At 45.2% G+C, this 19,766-nt stretch overlaps 1 long non-coding RNA gene across 3 annotated transcripts in view; it reads right to left on the bottom strand.

Annotated features, from left to right (window-relative positions):
- LOC140696775 (uncharacterized) overlaps positions 1-17,739 on the bottom strand; it is a 231,854-nt gene extending 214,115 nt beyond the window's left edge. For all 3 annotated transcript variants that reach the window (XR_012073280.1, XR_012073281.1, XR_012073282.1), the window contains exons 1-2: positions 17,593-17,739; positions 12,789-12,921 (exon numbers count right to left, since the gene is read on the bottom strand). This is a non-coding gene — a long non-coding RNA (uncharacterized lncRNA). The remainder of the gene's footprint in view (positions 1-12,788; positions 12,922-17,592) is intronic.
- Positions 17,740-19,766: the final 2,027 nt, after the last annotated feature.

The following is a 19,766-nucleotide window of genomic DNA, read 5'->3' as shown; positions in this document are numbered from 1 at the left end:
CATCACTTTCCCTGGCTCCAGGGGAAAGACCCAGATTTCCTCAGCTCCCTTGCTGGGCTCGGCAGTGGGACTCTTCACTGACTCTGGGGCTGCTGTCCTGGCAGTCTTTGCTGTTATGATTAGAAGGGTTAGAAATTAGCCCAATGTTGAGGATTACTTCACGAGGACCAGCTGCCATCCAATTTCTGGTTTGCCAGGAGTTGGCCAATACCTCTAAGACGACTGGCTCTGACAAAGCTAGCAGCTCCATTATTACATTCTCACTCCTTGTCAGGCTGGACTGAGCGCTTCCTAAACATCCTCACTCATCCTCCCAGGCATCCTGTGACACAGAGGCTGTTCTTACCCCCATTTCCCGGATGGGGACACTGGGGCACGGAGGGGAGGCCTGTCCAGAGTCACAGAAGTAGCAACGGGCTGAGCTGAGTTTAGATTCAGGCAGTCTGAATCCTGAAGATGGAGACGGAGACCATGCCCGTAACCACTGCAGTAATTTCCTCTTGTCCTCCAAGTATGTTCCTTTCAGTTGAGTTCAGTTCCAGCTGGGAGATTTCTATTCTAGGGGTCATACTGGGTCTCCAAGTAATGCCCAATTGCAAAGCAGGCGGGTGTGCAGAGGGCTGCTGTGTCCCGGGGAGAGGAAATATTTTGATTTTTGAGTGTCAATGGTGCATACAAGTTCCGCAGATTGTCCTCCAGGGGCTGCAGGCTGTGCTTTCAGGAAATGCTCAAGTGTCCACTCTGGAGGCCATCAGCCCAGGGAGAAGGGACAGGTGCCCAGCCTCTGAGAGCCAAGTGTGGGCCCAGGAGAGCGGTGACTCTCACAACTTGGCTTCCCAACAGAAGGACGGTGAAGCTCTGCTGCACCAGAGGTCACCTCTTTCTCAATGCATTTATTTCAATTTCAAACAATAAGGATTTAAAACAAAATCAAATTTAAGAATTAAATCCAAAAGTATGCCAAACAGCAGACTACAGCACATGGAGGACTGATGAGTATTTTATAAAGCATCATCTTACAACAACAGAAATGCTCTCAAATTAGTGCTTTTAATCCTTTTCTAAATTGCTTGAATTAAAATAACCCTTAACCAAGGCTGGAACCAATATGCTGTTGTTTCTTCTGTTTGTATCAATCTTACAGCTGTTGCTTTGCTAGGATTAATTTGCCTCCGAGGGGTTTCAACACTATCCTCCCTAGTGTATTTTCAGAGCCCATAATGTCATGTAATCGGGACCATGTTATTTTTGTCTGAATCTCTGGGAGTGATGTAAGAGGAAAAAGGAAACTAGCTAACTCCCAACCATTTGACCAAAGGTTAAATTAGTCTTGGCCTTTCCCCAGCTGGACAGAATGCTGCTCAGTCAAACATTTATTCCACCCAGCAGAATGGAAGTCCTCTTCCTTTCTTCCTGAATTGTTTTCCTTACGCTATCCTTCCCCGTCACTCCCCCCAAATGTATGCCAATATGCTTGCCCCCTCCCCGCACCCGCCACCATCTTTATGTTGCTCACTATGGATCACTGGTGCTGGGTAGAAGTGTGTAGAAAAGCCATACAAGATGGACAATGACCCTACATGGGAACTGGAGATATATTTTTCTTAAGAAAGACTTCAAGTTGCTAAGCGGCTGCAAGGAGGGTACACTGCTTGGTCCCTTGGCCTTGTCACGGATCCAGATGCCCAGTGTCACCAGCATCTTGGGAACACCCTGGTGGCTCTGACTGCAGCTTCTTTGGAAGCCAAGCAGATCAAGCCAAAAACACACCTGACACAGTAGATGGTCCTCTTATGAGATAAGACACACGGACAGGTTGACTTTCACTCCAACAAACTTACTCTTGGGGCCTGTGAGCAGGTTTTAAAAAATCCACATCTTTCCATTGACACTACCTGTTCTATGTTTGAAGAAACTTCACGGCATGAGTTGTGGTTACTGAATGATACACAGGCCCAGTTAAACAGTCATGTTTCCTTTGGGTGTTTTTCTTTTGTCAGCAAGCAGATTTATCCGGCAGTAAACTATAGCCTGCTGAAAAAAAAAAGTCTCTGCTCCCAGGGGTAAGGGACACTGTGGTAGAGGAGAATGAGCTGCAACTTTGGTGCTAGAAGAGCTGGAAAAGCAACAGCTGACATTCACTGAGACTTCGCCAGGTCTGTGCCACGCACTTTATGTGCATGACTGATTGCCTTTGGCCTCTCCGGTGATCCCAGGAGGCAGGTTCTTTTGTTGTCCCCACCGTCCAAGAAGGAAATTGAGACTTTGAGAGTTTGGGTCACAGGCCTAACATCACAGAGGCAGGAGGTAGGGGCTCAGTCTGGGATTGCTGGGACAGGTTCCTGGGCTGCTCCATTCAGCTTCCCTGGGAGTGGGCTGCACATGCAGCCTCAGTGTTTCCTCCCTGAAATGGGAACAATATGACTTGTCTTTCCTACAGACAGAGTAGCTATAAGATTTGAAGGAGTCACAGATGTGAAAAAAATGTGGGCTCTGTGAAACAACATGCAAATGTTTATGTTGTTATTTTTATGGCTGAGAAATGAGGTGCACCAGGGACCCCCCTGTCTCATAAGCCTCTGTCTGTAGCCGGAGCTCTTGTAAGTTGCAGGAAAGTTTGTGGTGACGGGGGCCCGTGTGGACAGTGGTGGTGATGTTCCAGTTCTTAATGGATGAAGCGTAAAGACAAGTAGAAGCAAGAGAACAGGAAAGGGATCTAAGGCAACGAGGGCAACACAGGGGCAAAGAGAGAAGACAGGATGCTGCAGTGTCTGCCCTCAGGGCAGCTGCTTTCCTCTTGCCTGCTAGCCTGAAGTCCATTTGGTCATCCTCACCCAATCACATCCTGTCAAATGCATCCCCCAAAGAGCTCTCATATCTAACTTCTCTCCCTCCTCTCTGTCACTGTTTTGGTTCAAGTGCCCTTCGCCACTCACCTTGACTTTGTCATAGCCTCCACCTGCTCTCCATGCCTCCGGTCTCATCCCATTCCTCCATCCTGCCATCAGAAATCCTATCCTTCAAAGGCTACACAATCCCTTGAAGAATCACGTCTAAATTCTGAGCACGAGTTACTACCCTTTCGGACCCAGACACTGCTAGGACCTGCAGCCTCAGGCAAACCGCATCTCATAGCCCTATATTCCAGCCACACCAAACCACTGGCCATTGCCCAGGTATGACATTTCCTCTCTCAGCCTCTGTGCTTTTAGTATGTGGGAGACAGGGAAGATGTCCCTCTCTTCCTTACCCAGAGAACATCTATGCAAGGTCCAGCTCATGAACTGTCCTCTATATTCTGACTGCACTGTATTTGAATTACTCAATGGTGTTGCAGTTATTTAATACCTGTCATTCTCCCTCAGGGTTTCTTAGCTGTGGGAACTCTGTGTTAATCTCTAGAACTAAAATCCCTAGTCTTGGGCCTGGAACATAGAAGGCACTTGAGAGATGCCTGAAAGGATGAATGAACCACTAAGCTTGAGACTGGGCTTGCAGGCGAGATGGCTCCTCCCTCTTCTCTTTGCTCAGTTGACTGGCTGTGTTCCCCTACAAACTCAGTTCTGAGTTTCTCAACAACTGTAGAGATTGTAGTCAAGCCTCACAACATGATATGGCCACTTCTGATTATTCCTGCGTTGGGGAAGCGGGTGGTATGTAAAATATCTTAAAGCAAGTAAGCTAAAAAAAATGCTTTTTAATTTGAAGTTTTAGTTCAAGCAAACACTTTTACTACACTCTGAAGAGCCTTAGAAAGATTCTGGTTCAGCACAAGGTTTGAACAAAACCTCTGCCAGCAAATTAATACAGGGAAATGAACCCCCACACCTCTCTCATTTGCTCTTCTCACTGGCTGAACAGAAAGAACTGGAAAGCCATTGACACCATCATATTATCCAAAGAAGCAAGATTCAGAGCTACACTTTCCATCAAAAGAGAAAAATATAAACAAGATGCAAGATGAGCCATGTTTCTGTTATTTTTTCATGAAAACCTATTCCAGTTCAGTGGGTTAACAACCGCTATTTTGGAGATACACTGTATTAGGTTTAAACACCCAAAGCCAAAATGTCATAGTCATTTTAATTAGTTTAGTTGACTTAATATTATTAACTCATATATACATTCTGTTCTGAATTTTCCCCATCAACCAGCATATCTAACCTGAAAGTAGAAATAGATTTCACTTTTAATTTTTGCTAGTTTGATTGCAAATAAGAAATCGTGTGTGGCTAAAAACAACAGCAACAACTTTAGCCAAATTTAAATGAATGATGTCCACAGAAAGCCTCTCCTTAGAAACACTTCTTGGGCTTAGCAAGAGTTCTAGATGAAATCAATTTATTTTCTAGGAAGTTGCTGTACTGGGAACAGTAATGTGGTTCAGTGCTTCACAAACGCTAACCCAAGGGTTAGTGTAGGCAGGTGGCATATGGAGCTCGAATGGAGCTCTTCAAAAGGGCTGTTCTCAGATCCCCTCAGAGACATGCTTATCTGGTGTGTCTGAGTTGGGGGTCGGGGGGAGCCTGGAAACCTATTTGCAGAGCCCCAACTAATTTTGATGCGAAGCTGGGCTTGGGATCCACTCCCATCCCCGCCTTTACCCAGTGGCAGCTCTGTCCAGGGACCTAAAATGTGTGTGGCAGTGCCCTGCAAGCTGGTGTTCTATAGTGAGAGCCACAGGCTAAAAGAAAATGTGTTTGCCACTCAGAGAGCCAGAGTTCGGTGTTCCTGGGCAGTCAACAGCCCCTTCATCTGTAAGCGATTTGTCACAGATTATTCCGGAGTTATTCTATTGTGCAAGAGAAGGGGAATGGCCTAAGTAAAACCACTCCTCAGCAGCCTCTGCTCTCACGAGTTCTGAAGTATTTCTCAGATCAGGGTGGGAAGGACCCAGTCTTTCAAGCTAGACTGTCCTCTTCATCTGGTAGAGGCCTGGTCTGTGCATCGAAAGGCAAGGGCCTTTTTCATGAGGTCAGCAGGAACTGGATACCTCAGCCTGTTGTCCACGCTGTAGATCAGAGGCCTGACTGAGGGATAAACGTTCTGGGGAAGCCCCTTCAGAGTGATTGGGGCTGTAGCCCCCTTAGAACACCCAGTAAAGGCCAGACTCGTTCATTCTGAAAGTTGGGTCAGGCAGAAACACAGTGAGTTATTGGAAGATGACTCATGTCCAAGGCAGCAGGTGATCACTGGACATCAAACCATTTCCTCTAATATGAACTAGATATGTATAACAGACTTTAAAGAAAATTTTAAGTATTTAAATTATTTTGCCCACAAAAATGGGAAAAAATACTTTAAAAAAATCACTCCAGCTGATTGTACTATTTCCATCTAGGCAAAGAAAGCAATTTAAGTTTGGAAAAAGTAGCTGAAATCTTTTTCTTTATTTTAGTAAAAAATTGGAATGAATAAAGATTTGTATTTCTTAGTTTGCTTTTTCTTAGTGCCTCTATTTCTCATTCTAAAATGAATTTCCCCAAAGGAAAGACAATTAACTAGGCAACAGCAGACAAAACTAGTGCTACTGAGAGAGAGAGAGAACCAAGAAGCGTTGAGTCCAAGCGTGCAGATTACCACTGGAAGCAGAGGTCATTTCAAAACCTCAACACGTTTTAAATGTTTTGCCCTTAACCCAGATACTTATTATCTCTAAGACTGTGTAGAGATGAATCCCAGAATCCACTATCAAGGCCCTTATCCAATCCTGTGTTCACAGATGAGACACCAAAAGCCCAGATCAACTGTGCCCCATCTCAGGCCGCACAGACGTGAGCGGCTCTGAAAACTGGGATCGTGAGAACACACCCAGGACACAGCCCTTCCTTTTTCAACCGTGAACTGTCAACCCTGGAACGAGGGATTAAGACCCTTGACCAAAGGCAACAGTCGTGCTGCTAATATCTGTTTCCTTAATTCCCGACAATTGACCCTGTCATTGCACATTCCTGTTTACAGGATCTGCAGGTCCTCCCCCTTCTCAAAAAGTCAGCAATGTTAAAAAGAGCCCTTTCCCGGTACTATGTTCATGTATCTGAAGGACCAGCACATGCTCCACCTTTCTCTTTGGGAGATGTCAAGAAGGGTGCCTATGAGGATGCACTCCCTCTGACTAGCCACCACCTTGTGCTCACCTGGTCCCGCAGATCAGACCAGTTCCTCTGCAGCAGAGAACAGCTCATGGCTCTACTGCTTCGCTCTGAGGAGACCCAGGGACTCTGGCAAAGAGCGGCTGCAACAAAGTGTATGCAGGCAATGTCTCGCATTTCTTCCTCCTTCCCTCCCTCCCCTCTTTCTTTCTTATAATTTACCCCAGTCCAGAAATCTGACACCTAGGGTGTATTGAATGGGTCCCACACCACATGTTAGGAGCAGGAGGCTTCCCTCACATTCCTCTTTACTTCACCCCATCTCGGGTATATTTGTACGTTGTCTGCCTACCACCAACAGCAGACCTTGCCATCTGAGTTTCTTTTCACTTTCAGTGTCTTTCACTGCTAATTTGGTAAGCATTCTGCTAACAGTGTACTTCCTATTTCCTTAAGGAAATAGGAGACTTATAAGCACATTTCCCCTCAAAGCTATTGGTATATCATCTTTCCTTTTCTTTCTGAGCAATTTATCTGTGATCATTGCTGTGGTGGACAGATACTATCTTTGTATCAGGGTCCCAGTCATGACAACAATGTATGAGTTCTTCATCAACCCTAAAGAGAAGTCCCGTCATGAACAAGCTCCTAAAAGATTTAACCTTGTTGATGGCACTCACTGGTCATTATTACAAACTTATCCGAGTTATTTCCTATGATGGAGATTTTTTAAAAAATCTTTTGGCATACACACAGAGATGTTCACTGACATCCCCTGGCTTCATCCACAAGCTCTGAAGTTAGGGGAGGGATGATGGAAGTAAGACTGTGTATTGAGGAGTGTGCTCAAAAATTGCTACAGACACTCACACACTGGGAAAGAAAAATATGCCACTAACACTCTCCTGGCTGCATGTAAAAGATGGTAGGTCCGTACCAAAATAACAAGAATGCTCAGATACTTCTGTGAGAACTCCATCACCCAGAGTGGTCCAGGAGCCAGTGGGAGTCTGAAAGCTGGCTAGACGGAGGAGCCCACGCTCCATCCATCACCTTCAAAGCAGCAGCCTGGGTGGGACTGCTTCCCGGGTGGGCTCTGCCACAGGCGTTCCATTTGCATTTCTTTGTTGCACTGTTTGCATTTCGCACTTTACCACCTGTCAGTGCCCAAAGGTAGAAGTTCATTAAAATATCCTCTGGGCTGCACAATCCTGCTGCTCACGAGATAGAGTTTCCTTTTCCCACAGGAATCCTCCAGGCCCAGGTTTTACTTCAGGGAAGTCCAAGGCAGCCCTTTTTCTTCAAGACAAAGGAATTTGGTGCTCAGAAACTTCTCCTTTTGTTTTTCGAGCCCCATCCTCTTCTCATTTATATCAACAGTTCACGCCTCCTTGGACACCCCTATCCCACTTAAATAAGCCTGCCTTGATTAACTTTGTGAGTTAGAGAGAGTTAAGCACTTGGCTCTAATCACATCAAAGTCTAGGTGGACAGTGGGTCTGACCGGATGCAATGAAACCAACCAGCACGTATCTGCAGACACACACCCCGCTTTTGGGAGCTGAGCGTCTTCGTTCCCAGAGGCATCTTTCTGAAGGTGATGAGCAATGACTCCCACGGAAAGGACTATTTCTCTTTAATATTTCAGTGTCATCTCCAGCTACTTCTGGACCTATCGACTGTCTGTAGCCCATGAAAGGGGGCCCCTCACATGGTTCACAGAACGTTTGGATGAGTTTTTGACTTTCCTTAAAAGGTTGCTTGGCTGTTTATCCACTTATTTGCACCCAAAACTAAGATAAAAGTATAAGAATTAGAAATTATGATCACTGTTTCCCAATGATACTACTGACCTTTAATAAATCTTGAATGAAAACATTTTTTATAGAACGGATAACTACATTTTCTTAAATAGACATCAGTACTCACATCCTGCAAATATTTGAAAATGGTTCTGTTAAGAAATATCTACACAAATGTATGTTCTCACAGAGGATGTTTTACCGCATCTCTCTCCCAACTTTGTAAAAACAACAAAAACACTATTCCAAATACTTTTCATTGCTTATTTTTTAAAAGTTAGTTTTAAAGTTGTCATTTAACTCAGTAAAATGTTAAATCCTCTCCAAAACTCCTTGGCAAACTACTTAAACTCTGAGTCTCCATTCCCCACTCTGTAATTTGGGGATAATAACAATACCTGCCTCCCCGAATCTTAGGGACCAAATGAGATAGTAGGTGAAAGTGCTTTGAAATACAAAAGTTAATTTTTAGTAACTTATTTCCCTGGAGCACTGACTGGGAACAAGAGAATCATTGTAACCAAGATGCATTTTGCCTCTGCCCTCGAGCAAAATATTCACGTCAAGAGTTAGGCTTTTACTGGAGCTGCACTTTTCCTAAGGAAGCCTGGTGAGACGTGTGTAAAGAAAAGGACATCAACATTTTACAGGCACAGGAATGAAGCCGAGCCTGAGTGTCTTCATGCCTTGGGGAATCTGATTTTGTATTAATAGAGCACTAAGTCTTGGGAGCCAGAATCCGAACTGGGAATGTAACGCTTACTGCATCACTTGGACGAGCCGTTGAATCTCTGGTCTTCATTCCCTTCTCTGCAGAACAGCACTGGGCTACATGTGGACCTTCGCAGCCCCCACATGGGATGATTTTTGCTGCCCCATTGCAGGAAGGACGGTAATGACAGTAAGAGCTACATTACTGAGCTCTTTCTACATGCCAGGCACCAAGCTGTGCACAGGTATTGTCTCACCTACCCATACAACAGCCCTTGGCACAACTGCGATGATGTTTATATCAAGAAAAGAGGAAACTAAGGCAGGAGAGGTTAGATGACTTGGCTAACCTCAGGCAGAGTTAATTGGTGGAGCCCAGTTTCGCACAATGCAGTCTAGGTTCAGAGATAAATTCTTATATACGTTAAATTTTCATTCACTTAACGTACCCATTTAAACTAATCTATAAACACATTCTTAGAAGAAATGAAAACTTTCCTAGTAGAGTCAAAGGGCCGTTTGACAATTCCTCCATACTGACCCATGTTGGGCCGCTCCCTGGAGGCAACCACTGATAAACATTTGGTGTGACTCTTTCTCAGTCCTTTCCTAGATATTAATAAGAATACATGTGCACTATAGACATATATAGTATGCTTGTGTGTGGTTTAACCTACATGGTATCATGCTTTATGTATTGTTCTGCTATACTGTTTCTTCACCTAATATTATATTTAAAAACATACTGTTTTCCCTCTTCCTGGCATGCAGTCAGTAAGTGTATTTATTTTACGGTAGAGCTACATAAAAATATATTTAACCAATTTTGATGGCATCTCATCATTGTGAATCTGCAGTGCTGTGATTACCGTAAGAATGAGAATCTTTTCATATGCTAACTGAACTTACCTTTGTGGGCTTTTTTTTTTTCTATTATTCTATTGAAGAATAGGTTTATTCTGTTCGCTTGTCTTTTTCTTATTGATTTCCTGGAGCTCTTTACATATTCTGGATACTGATAATTTGTCTGTTACATATATTGAAAATATTTTCTAGTTTGTTGGGTGCATACTTTGAATCTTCATAGCACTACAAACTATATGTTACTCTCTCTGTGGTTTTATAGGAGAGGAACATGAGGTGCAGAGAATAAGCATCTTGCCTCAAGTCACATATAAATTGCAGAGCCAGAATTTGAAGCCTACCTGTCTGATTCCAGACTCAGTTTTACTACCACTCTTGACTTTGTCTATTCTAACAGTCTCACTTGGTCAAATGCAAGGATTCTTATCATAGACAATGAATATAAACTCTTTAATCCAACTAGTGAGTTCTCACCCATTTTCCACTAATGTCCTTTGGTATGACAATGTGCAAGCAGGTCCAGGAAGTATAAATCAAACCACAAGCATCTGGAAGGCAAGAGCCAAGTCTTGTTCATGGTACTACACCAGGGACCCTATTGCAACGTCTGGCATGAGATTGTGCTGGGACTCCATGAGGTGAAAGGTTCTGTCTCTAGCGGCAGAGTTCTACTTGCCTAGTGTTGCGCCCATGGAAGGATTTATGTTCTTCAGTATCCATGGGAATGTCTTTCAACCAGAGCACTACTATCCTGGACCCAGGGCTGAGAGCGTGTGACTAGATCTTGCCCTGTAATAGGTTCCCTCCTCCTGACCATTCACTGCTCCTCCTGGATTCCAGCAGAGCAGCTTTCAGTCCACTTGCCAGCCTGGTCACTAGACGAGCCTTGGTCAAAATCAGGCTCTTAAAGATCACAGAACACAAGAGAAGTGAACCTTGAAACCGCATTTATCTTCAAGAGCCCCTCTTCCAGAACATGCCCCATCCACCTCCTTGCAAGGTCTGTTTAGAATTTCAGAGAAGAGGGTGCAGTCATCACTTCCATTTGTTGCCATCAATTTGTGGTCCCCTTCCCCTCCCTTTCTGAATTGGTCTTCAAGGCCCTGGCAGCACCTCACTATTTGGCTTATGCACACTTAGGATCTACCTCTGCTGGACAGATATTTTCCCCTTGAAGTTGATGCCATGTGTTTTGTGTTTTCTTTTGTTGCTTATATGTGCTTCTTTTCTCCCTAGAAGTTACTGTCCTGAAGGGAGTCAGTGTGAGGTTAAGAGTCTGGGCTTTGGATATGCCTCTGAAATCTCCTAGCTGTGTGCCACTGGGCAAGTAAAAAATTCCTGATATATATAGTTGGCTACATGATACCCAAAATTCATCCCTCTAAAATCTTTTTGGGAGCCGAGAGGTATTTAAAGAACTCAAATGTCACCGTCTCGACAAAATGTTCCCCCAAACTCACCCTATCTCCTGCTCAAACCAAAATTCATTACTTCCTTCACCTTCCCATTGCAAATTCTCTTTTTCCTAGTACAGTACTTATGACATGATAGTGCTTTATTTCTCTGCCTCTTACATTAGGCTGTGAGCTTCAGATGACCAACACTTCTCACTCCCTAGGTCTTCCTAGCACCTAGAATATGCCTGACACCAAGCCTAAGGCAATCATTCTGCTGAAAGACAGAAGGAAAGGGGAAGTCAAGGCAAGTGGGGATGGGCTCTGGGGAGAGGAAGCACATGTCAGTGAGCAGAAAGTGGAAACAGTAACAAATGGATGAGCTGGGTTGGAGGAGGAGATGAGTTGGGGGATGTGGTGATGGAGATGTGTGGCTGGATACAGGCTGGGGCTTGGGGTCCCATCACCTCTCCTGATGCTCCACCCCAAGGCCAGGAAGAAGATCGGACTCTAGTTCACACACAGCTGCTCCTGAGTTCCTCTCAAGGCTCACTGCTATCAGTGAAACAGGACTCACGGACCTCCCTCCCAGGGTAATGGTGAAACTGAAGTGGAACAATTCGATGTGAAGAAACCACACAGACGAGAGGCTCCAGTGTGTGCAGAGGAGGAAGCTGGCCCCGCGGGTGTGGAGTCAGCACACAGCTGGGACCAGAACCCAGGTGCCTGGACTGCTGGTCAAGGGCCCTCCCAACACATGGGGCTGCCCCGTGGGAGCTCTAGAGCGAGGAGTGCTGGATTTTAAGTGACGCCAAGGAACTGTTTGTGTGCTTGCACACAAAGCCCATACTCAGGGCCAGCTCCAGGGCGCGCCAATTGGATGCTGAGAAACAGGAAACAACCAAGCTATGAAGTAAACTGATTCAAGTGTTGAAAAGATAATTTGTCCAGAAACAGATCCCTGGTGAAGCTTCACTGTGTTATTTATTAGCTAAGGGCAGGAGCATGTGGAAATGAAAGGTTGCTAGAACCATGACTGGAGATCCTTGAGGCCATTACTGACTCAAGCATCAGGAACGAAGGCTCTTTACTCTCTAGAATATCCAGCTCCTTTTCTGGGAAGATTTTTTTCAGATATGGAATCAGTCCGCTTTGGGAAACAATACCTGCATTTAAATTTTTGATACCACCAAAGACAGAGAGAGGAGGGAAGGAGGCCTACCCACGGCGGAGCTTGTATCTTCTCAGGGGCCTGGAGAGATTCACTTTTTCACCTGGCCAGGCTTTCTTCTGAGGCAGCACCTGCTGGTCCCACAATCAGTCCTCCAGCAATCCTGAAACCCTGCCAGGTGTTTGGCTCTGAGAGCAGGAGACCCTTCCTGGCACAGTTTCATGCTGGTGGCAGAAGTCAGCCCTCCCGGCTGAGGGAGGACACACCACAGCCCTTCAGTCCTGGACGGCGGTGGCCTTCAGCAAGGCAATGACAACAGCAAGCAGAGGCCTAACAACATGCCGACCACAGAACCAAGAGCCCCGATACCAGCACTGCTGTCAGTTCCCAAACGCTCCACGGGAAGGGATGTTTTGACGTCCCTAAGCTTTAGTTCCCTCATTGGCAGGACAGGGACACTCTAGAGCAGACACCCCAAATGCTTGCCTTCAAGCCAGCTGTACCACAATCACTTGGGCTATATGTAAAAAGCACTGACGACATATTTGGAAAGATACCAAGAAACCAGTATCAGGTCTGCTTCTGGGAAGAGGGCTGGGGGGACAAGGGCAAGGCAGTGGAAGGAAGTCTTCCAATACACAATAACTTTTTTTTTTTTTCAGTTCTGATCCTACAGCATTTAACTATTCAACAATAACTAAAATAATCCACTTTAAAATAAGATGAACCAAAAATATAGATTATAAGGCCCTACCTGAGTCCAGTTGCATCAAAATATCCAGAGAGGAAATTGGGCAGTGCTTTTAACTAATTCTCCAAAATGACTCTGAGGCCAAATTCAAGGACTCCTGTCCTCCAGGATGACTCTTCTCTTCCCACGAAGGACCCTATTTTACAGATAAAACTGAGTTCTGAGAAGGGTAGGGATGAGGCCAAGTCACACTGTTGCTTAGAACAGTAAGTAAAATCTGGGTTTCCAGTGCCCAGGTCTTCAAACATGCTGTCCCTTACCTTCACCCACTGTGGCCCCCAGCATCTCCTCCCCTCCATTCCACTTCTCTGCTCAAGAAAGACTTTTCTTGCCTCAGATCCCTTGCCCTTCAAACTCTGCTTCCTTCAAGCTAGTCTGGTAAACTGAGTGATGATGTGTTTAATGGGTACTAATGGGCTAATGCACTCTATTAAAAGACACTCATGAATTCTTCTGGAAACATTTGCAATCAGTGACTGTGTTTCACTTCTGTAAAGTAATATGGGGGATTTAGTCTAACATTTTTTTCTAAAACTCTAACCCAGGAGGCAGGGGAGGGAAAAAAAAAAAAAAACCACTGGACTTAATTCCCAAGACCTGGGTCGAAATGTTTACTGAGTGGAAGTCATCTCTCTTTTTGGCTCATTTTCTACATCCCTAAAATGAGGGCATTAGACTGAATAATCTCAAAAGTCCCCCTTAATGCTTAAAATTCTATTATATAATCCCTGCCTAAATCTCTCTTCTCTGTTCAAATCTATATTTTCAAACATAGGCACTGGAAAATATAGCTGTCCTTTTGGAAAACAGTTCTCAGTAACTGCATATTCTGTAGCTCTGAGTGGAAGTAGCATGATGGATTTTGCCATTTCAGGATTAGGTGGGTGGCAAAGGGGACCCGTCAGAGGAAATTTGGTCTTGATCATGAGAAAGAAGAATAGCTTGGGATTTACTAAAAGAAACTGAAACCAAACAAAAGTTAAAGATGGAAAATAGCCTATTAGAACTGGAGAAGACCCAGCACGGGACGCTGTGTGTCAGCATGGACATGGCTGATCTCTAGTGATTTCTACTCTTTCTGAGGGAGGAAAGCCAGGTAGATGTCTGGGAAAGGATGGTCAAGAAGAGACGCTTTATTTTTCATTTTCTTGTAGGCCCCCCTGGACCAGCTGGGGTAAGGAGCCTTGATCTAAGGCTTCTCTCCTGCTAAAATGCAAGTATCCTAAGAGGCAATATTCTGTCTTATCAGCCACATACCCACCCAGAGTGTATACATTTATTAAATTTTTTTATGAGCAGGGTTTCTTGATTGTGGTAAAATATATATAACATAAAATGTATTATTTTAACCATTTTAAGCTGTATAGTTCTGTGGCAATTAATATATTCATAATTGTGCAACTAATGCCACCATCCATCTCTAGAACTTTTTCATCCTTTCCAGTTGAAACTCTGAACCCGTTAAACAATCCCCACCATTTCCTTCTCCTTCACCGCCAGCAACCACTATTCTACTTTCCATCTCCATGGGCTTGACTATTCTGGCACCTGATGTAAGTGTAAACACATATTTATCCTTTTGCAACTGGCTTATTTCACTTAGCATCGTGTCTTTAAGGTTCATCCATGTTGCAGCGGGTGTCAGAAAGCTGTTCCTTTTTAAGACTGAGCAACACTCCACTGAAAGTGTATAGCACATTTTGTTTATCCATTCATAGACCCTTCCGTCTTTATGTGAACAATGCTGCTGTGAACATGGGTGTACAAATATCTGTTCGAGTCCCTGTTATGATAGGTTCTGGGAGAGCAGCAAGACCGACTCTTCACTTCAGGGGTTTTACCAGCCTCCTTCTGGAAGGAGTCCCTCACCCTCACTGCTGTAGGTCTGCTCACACCCTAGCAGCCACCACAGCAGATGAAGCCCCACTCACCCACCCGTGAGCCACCCCCCGAGCTGTCCAACACCCCGAGGCTCTCCTTCCCGACCAGGGAGGGCCTGGCACAGCACAGCTCCGTGCCTCTGAGGAACATTTTCCTCACAAGTGTGGACCTTCCTGCCTCCTCCGCTGAGGACACAGATTCGTGACTCAAACTCACGTTATAAGCTTATCTCCCAAAGTCTTAATGACATTCAAAATAGGAAAAAATTTAATTGAAGGGTATGGGAACCTCTCTCCTGGAGAAGGAATTTAAAGGTTACCAAAACATTTCTGAACAATGTGTTGAATAGACAAGACGAAAATTGTGGTTGAGTTTCCTGAAGAGAATTCCTGACAAGCTTATTTATTACAAAGCCCTTGATATCGCTGAGGGTAAGTGGAAAAGAAAAAAAAAATAAAGACAAGTGGTGAGTGGGGAAAAAAAAAAAAGCCAAGTGTTTCCAATATGGATGTGGCTTTGTGTATTAATTTGTTATCTTTGAGAAGGAAAAGAAAAAACAAAAAAACAGCCAGATCAAAATCCTGGGTCATCACATCCCAAGCCAAGCCCTTGGGATTGAGTTTCCAGGGTGGTTTTATTTTCCCTAGGTTTTTTAAGGTTATCAGTCCTTATTGTGGCCAAGCTTTGTAACCAGTTTGCAAGAATAACAGTTTCTTGTGGGAAGGAAACAGAATAAACAGGCTGCACAAGAATGCGCCCTGGGCATTTTTCAGGTTTGTTTTCTGTGGTCCTTCAGGCTTAGCTGATTTGATGTAGGCCCCTGCTTGGGAGAGGGTTCCTGTTTCCAACATCTGGGCCAGAGCTCCTCTGATGGGGCCCCGAGCCTGCCGGGCATCATACTGTGTAGCTTCAGGGACAGGAGAAGCCTTTTCAGAATGATGCTGTTCCAGAGGTGTTACCGTCCCCTTTCTGAGGCTCTCAGCTGAGCTTCAGTTTAAATATTCAAACCAGACAAGTGGTTCCCTCCTGCCCCCAGGGGAGAAAAAAGCTACCATGTTTCCTGAGTTAAAGAACAATGATAACACCAGCAATAATAAAATATTCTATTATTTTCTATTATTATATGTTTAATAGAATAATAACCCCCTCATGGCTAATGTTTATTCAGCACGTGGAAAAACCCTCTTCTAAGTTAACGCTGGCCTCCCTCACCCACGTGCCCCTTCTTCCTACCTGTTCTTTTAAACAAATGGGAGCCAGGACAGCATCTTCTGTGTTAAGAAATGTCTAGATCTCAATGACTCAGCAAAACTGACTGGGCCCAGGCATGTGATTTTTAATGGTCATTATCCTGCCAACGTCCCAGGATTGACCAAGTCTCCTGATTCCAACCCCACCATCTAAGGCCACTCTAATGCAGGCGTCCACCTGCCTGGCTTTCGTGTAGGAACCCAAAGCCATGATGTGCTAGACCACGGCCAAAGCAACGGGAGATTTACAGCTTCTTTGGGACTATAGCGCTAGTGAACACTGACATTTATTCATTTTCATTTGTTGCTACCATTTTTTTTGAGGTGTCACAACGGGAACTATTAAGCACTTTACACACATTTTTCTTGTTCCACTCTTAAGACAACTGTGTGAGGTAGGTAATCTTATCACCCCATTTCCCAGGTGAGGAAACTGGGAGTTCAGAAGGCTAAATGATTTTCCAAGGGCACGTACCTAAGTGAGCAGTGGAACACTTTAGAATTCTGCTCCTTTGTCCACTGGAGAAGCTCTTTGTTACTAACAAGCTTCCCTTTCCAGAATTAGTGTGTCAATTCTGAATTTAAAAGACTAGACACGTGACAGATGGACAACTGTCTACACACACACACACACACACACACACACACAAACAAGCTCCTTGTCCCTAGCCCTTGCCTGACAAGCTCCCATCGCCATCTCCCCTTGGCATTTCTTTTAGCACACACAATTAGGGGCTGGGAGTGGACATCGTTCTAGGCTCTGAGAGTGTTTGGGGCATTATACCGCCCTCTGGGCCACTAGAGAACATGAGCTAATTGTATTAACAAGTGGCATCTGGAATTTATTCAATTTTACATGAATCCTGTGTTGTTTATGAATGAACCCAACTTGGGAAATGGAGACTGGGATCCCAGCTGTTTAACAGACTCTTCCCTTGGGTTTCCCAAGCTCTGGCAGACTCCAGAAACACTATGGGCTCATGTTCACCACTATCGGCAGCCCCGTGGAAGTCCTCAGAGTTCTTATTCTAGGTTACCAACCAAGAGGACCTGGGCAAAGGTCCTACATTAGCCTTCCATAAATTGGATGCATCTGCCTGGAACCGGAAAAAGCGAGGTCTTCCCAGGGTCCTGCAATCCCCATGTTTGTATCCAGAAGGGGTATGGGTTAGAGGGGTCTCTATTCCTTGCAGCTCAGGAGTTGGTGAACTTTTTATCCTGCTCAGAATGTAAAATATGAAGCCAGCTGCACATTTCTGAAAAACATACTGGGGTCACTGGCAAAGCCCACTGGGGTCCCCGGGAAAAATAAGATGAAATCTAGGTGACAAGATAAAGTCTACCATTAATCTCTTGCTATCTGAAATTGTCTGGGCTGTCTCCAAGAGGTTAGACAAATGGGGGTCACGCAGGGCTACGAAGTCAGGGCTGGGGCCTGAGGAAAGTTAAACGCATCTAAAGGCAGCTGGGGAGAAGTCCTGCTCCTCCACCCGGGGTTGTGACGATTCCCAAACTGAGCAGGAAGCAGTTACAAAACACGGACCAGCGCCCCTCAGCGCCCCTCAGCGCCCCTTGAGACTGAGGAGCAGGACAAGACAGAGATTTGTCCCCGGCAAAGCCCACTAACAATTCCCAAGAAATAAAAATAGAGTCTGGGCAATAAAATTAAGTCTAACCTCTTCTGTTTTCCTTTGTGCTTAGTCTAGTTTCACTTGCTCACAGGGTGCTGTGTGGAGAAGCCTTGTACCCGGAGTTTCAGACCACAGTTCCCGGAGCTAAAGGCCTGTGAGGACACCTGAGCTTCGAGGCCCGACGTGCGCCGACGCTGCACGGGCACCGCGGTCTGGCACGTGAGCCACGCACACGCGCCTGCGCCTGCGCCTGCACGTGAGCCGCGCGCCTGCGCCTGCGCCTGCCCGCGAGAGCCCCGCCCCTCCCCGGACACGAGCGGGGTAAGGCGGCCCCGCCCACGGCCTGGGCGGGAGAGCTGGGCTCTAGAGCAGCAACATTGTAAACTGACTATACCTCAACTGAAAAAAAAATAAGGATAAAGCTCTCCTTTGCTTCTAAACTGAAGTCAGTCTCATTTTATTGGTTCAGACGACACCGGGCAGGAGGATCCTCGTCGGGGACCAGCTTTGAAGGATAGGTAACAAAACGATGTTGTAAAAGAAATTAGTCAACTTGAGCTGACTTGATAAATAGCATGTATTTCATTTTATGAGAATTAGGACAGGGACCCGCTCTTGAGAAGCAAACCGAAAAAGCAGGGCCAAAAGACCTTGAAAACATTCAGAGGCATTCACGCTCCAGCAGGAACGGGGCCCGGTACATGCTGGTTTCAAGTTCCTCCTTGCTACATAAATGGCCAAAGGAAACATTATCCAAGAGTTTCACATCAAAGGCTAAATGGCAAACTGATCTTCCTTTAAATCTGGCCAATAACAGAGTGAGGATTAGACAACATACATGTTTAGGAAGAGGGCTTCAAGTCGTTCCGGAGTGGGCTTTTCCGTATTTTCATTCCCAGATGGTCTCCACTGGGGAGCAGTTGTTGTGTAAACCATTCAGGGTGGCACAGACAGTCCGGCCGAAGCCTGCGGGTCTTGTAATAACCCTGTAGGGGGTCTAAACAATGTGCTGAATATACAGAAGCAAAAGTTGGAGAACAGTCAGAGCTGCATTCACCATCTTGCCCCTCACTGCCTTGAGGAATTCAGATGAGGTCTACCTCCAAGTAAGGAGGCCTCCAGGAAACCCACAGGAAACTTGTCCTGGAGTGTCAGGGTCTATAAGAGGGCCTGAGCACTGGGTGAGAAATGATGTCCCATGGACGGATCAGCAAAGCAACTGAGAGGCATTTGGTTTGTACTTTTTGCAGTTGTTTAGAGCTGTGTGTGTGCACCATGATGCCTCAGACTAACTGAAGAGGTATCTCATCCACGATGTTGTTTAATCCTCACGCAACATTGTGAGGTCAGCAGGGCAGGAATGATCTTCTGGATCCTACGGAGGAGGCAGCTACATGATTTACCCAAAGATACACAACTTGCAAATGGTCAATGAGGGGCTCCAAGTGAGGACTTCTGATCATTTCTGACCCTCTGATGCCACGTGCTTTTCACTCTGCCATGTTGCTAACTGGCTATTTCTGTGTGCAAAGTTGTCACTCTGGATTACCACCCACGGGGACCTGGGAAAGGTTCTACATTATCCTTCCATAAACTGCATGTATGTGCCTGGCAAGGAGTCACAGTGAGATAGTAAAGAAAGCTACCAACTTTTGTCTGTGAGTTACCATATTGTATTGGGAGCTTCACAAGGGCAGGAGCCATTCCTGGCTCGCTCTGTAGCCCAGCACTTGTGCCAGTATCTGGGATAGTAAATGTCTACAGAGGAAGGGAAAGGGAGAGCATGGGAGGGAGGGAGGGAGGTTAATTTCTTAGGAGCACTGGTCTGCGGTGTTGGCTCTTCTCTCATGAAATATCAGAGACTCTGAAGAAGAGAGAGAGGACTTTGAAGAATGTATATTTTCCGGCCCCATTCTGGATGCAGTAGTTTCCCATCTTTGTTTTATTTATTTTTTTACTCCCACTTTTAATTCATGTGATTTTGTTGTTTTCATTGTTCCTGTTATACTTTAAGCATTCTTGTGACCGACTAAATATTTCCAGAACATTAGTAGACCAAAAAAAAAAACAAACCCAAAAAACCCTAGAAAAACAAATAGCTATATAAATACATGTCAGTGGCAGTGAGCATTTCTGATCTGTTTGCACCCCTCCTCCTGCCAAGAATGCAGCCCAGGCAACACTAACAAATCCTGCAGGGAGATTTTCCCCAGCAGTCT

Source organism: Vicugna pacos, chromosome 6 (genome assembly GCF_048564905.1).
Source record: "Vicugna pacos chromosome 6, VicPac4, whole genome shotgun sequence".
In the NCBI taxonomy this organism is placed as follows: domain Eukaryota; kingdom Metazoa; phylum Chordata; class Mammalia; order Artiodactyla; family Camelidae; genus Vicugna; species Vicugna pacos.
Note: the sequence above shows the minus strand (reverse complement) of the source record. Positions and strands in the feature narration are given on the sequence as shown.